The sequence below is a fragment of the Saprolegnia parasitica genome, assembly GCF_000151545.1.
Source record: "Saprolegnia parasitica CBS 223.65 unplaced genomic scaffold supercont2.527, whole genome shotgun sequence".
Lineage (NCBI taxonomy): Eukaryota > Oomycota > Saprolegniomycetes > Saprolegniales > Saprolegniaceae > Saprolegnia > Saprolegnia parasitica.
Genome location: NW_012156921.1, coordinates 3,738 through 6,037, shown reverse-complemented (window position 1 = coordinate 6,037; position 2,300 = coordinate 3,738). Strand labels below are relative to the sequence as shown.

Here is a 2,300-nt window from a genome sequence, read left to right as displayed (position 1 = left end):
CATACCGAGCGTTGTCCTCGGCGTGCCCCATAAGAGCAGTCCGAGTACGTTTCGGGTAGATAACCATAATCGTAGTAGGAATAGCCGGGATTCCATGCAGTAAAGTTTGCCTCCATCGCGGCCACGCTTTCGGTGTAGTAATTGGCGCTAGAGGCATCCGGCCAGTTGGTAGAGCTCGTCGTCAAGAGAGCAGGGAGACCCATGAGCGCGCAGAGGCCGACGGCACCAAAAAGCACAAGCAGCAGCGGGGTCGTGGACGCCAATTTGGCGGCGCGGCGCACGTGCACGAGGCCGGCGACGACGAGACAGAGACCGACGCAGCCACCGACGATCGCAGCGTCAGCAAACGGGACGAGCGGCCGCAGAAAGCTCGAGAGGAGGACGATCGGCACCGCGACAAAGTACAGCAGCGCAAGGCCACTCCACGCTAAGTACGCGCGGATCGGCCACGTGACGAGGTACATGGTGTCGAGGCGAGGCGTATTGCAAACTGCAAAGACAGCAAAATGTGTGACAGACAGCCTGTCCACTTTGTGTGACACATCGCGATTCATTCTGTGATTGGTCAAGTGCTGTGCGCGAGGCCATTGGTTGAAAAGGGATGCTATACATCATGATATGCAGTGCATGATTGGTGCATTTTTAATTGTGCTGATTGGTGGATTACTGGCTCGGGCAGCTGAGTCAGTTCATGCAAACCGACAGCTCGGCCACAGACACTGCGTTTACTTTTAAACCACAAGTACGTGCCAACGCTACGTGATGCAGAATTGCGAGCACTCTTTTTTCCATGTCGAAGCGTTTATGCCAACTGTGGCGCTCATTGCTGCTGCAGTTGGCCGTGTCAAGCTGTGAATTGATGGTTTCGATGCCAACGCCAATGGGAAAGAGAAGAAAAGGACAACATCTACGGGGCTCGAACCCCGCACCTACTGCATGTGAAGCAGGAATCCACCGACTGGACAAAAGGTGGTCGACTAGTTGCTATTTGCATCTTGACAGGAAGCTTCAAAGCGTCCACCGGCAACAACTGCGTCAACGCATCGGTGTTCACGACCCGTATCACATATCGAACGACGCTTTGTACAAGCCACGCCGCTTCGCTTCCGGCTCGCTTCAGCTTGGTGGGGCATTTTTGGTCGCATCTTCGCATCCCGGCCAGTCTCGTGATGGGTGAGTACGGAGCGCTCAGGGCTGACCGCCCAATGACGACGCTGCCACGCGTGCTCGACGTCGATCTCGTCACCGTCCCATCTTTCGACGAGCGCCTTTAAGCCCGCAATGACCTCACGGAGCTCACCGCCCCTGGCGCAGAATAAGGAGCTTTGGACCAAGGCGTTCGTTGACGCTTGCCCTGCACAGTCTGGTACCACTTGGAGCTGGGGCTCATGATGCACATGGCCGCCGTTGCGTCGGCTTTTCTCAGCGGACAATGCTCGTGGACCCAGTCACTTACCAGTCATTGTGTTTCATCCTACTGATGAGCGCCATGCACACCAAGACTCCGCCGCATCATCGCCACTCCGTCACCACTCGCTTGAACGCAGACACTGTGAACGACAGCTCAATGGCGGCAAGGGTAGCATCTTGGGCGGAAGATCTTTCTCGCAAGATCGCACCTAATCGGCAAATCAAGCGCACTTATAAAGTTTCTCGCCGATATGGATCCGTTCGTTTTAAATTCATTTTAAAATAAGTGATTTTAAAATGATTTTAAAATGATTTTAAAATATGGCGATTGGATAGCGAATGTTTGAATTAGAGATGCGTCGACAGCTTGCAAACGCCCTTGTCGTCGACGTTGGCTCACGCGACGGTGCTTCCCTCGAGAGACTGGTGCAAAACAACCTGCTCCAAGCACTCATCTGGCGTAAGAAGCAAATGCAACGCATCTTCGACATCTTGACCGTCGGCTTGGATCGCAGCGCATCGCCGCTCGGCAAGGTTGAGCTCGTTGTCGTTGATGGTAATCACATCCGCGTCGGGGCCAAACATCTTGGCCATGAAATGAGCGAATGGGTGACGCAGCTCGGGTTCGCCACGCTTGGCCACGTTGGCGTTGTGGGCCACAGCAACTTGCCGCTCAACCTTGCCGCTGCCGAGGCGGTTTCGGAGAGCCGTGTGCACATTAGCGCCGACCTTGTGGTTTCTCTCAACGCCCGCAGTCGAGGCAGGGCCGCAAAAGATCTTCACCATGCACGCTGAGAGTAGCGGGAACTTGTCGTCGCACTGCGCCCAAATCATCTTCGGGTGGAAGTGCAAGTGATCCGCGTTCTCCAGCACGAAGCGCTCTTCGCCGA

At 55.2% G+C, this 2,300-nt stretch overlaps 1 pseudogene across 1 annotated transcript; it reads right to left on the bottom strand.

The window, feature by feature from the left end:
- Nucleotides 1-901: 901 nt before the first annotated feature.
- On the bottom strand, nt 902-974 carry SPRG_30219 (annotated as a pseudogene). The gene has a single exon. The product of its transcript is annotated as a tRNA-OTHER (tRNA).
- Nucleotides 975-2,300: the final 1,326 nt, after the last annotated feature.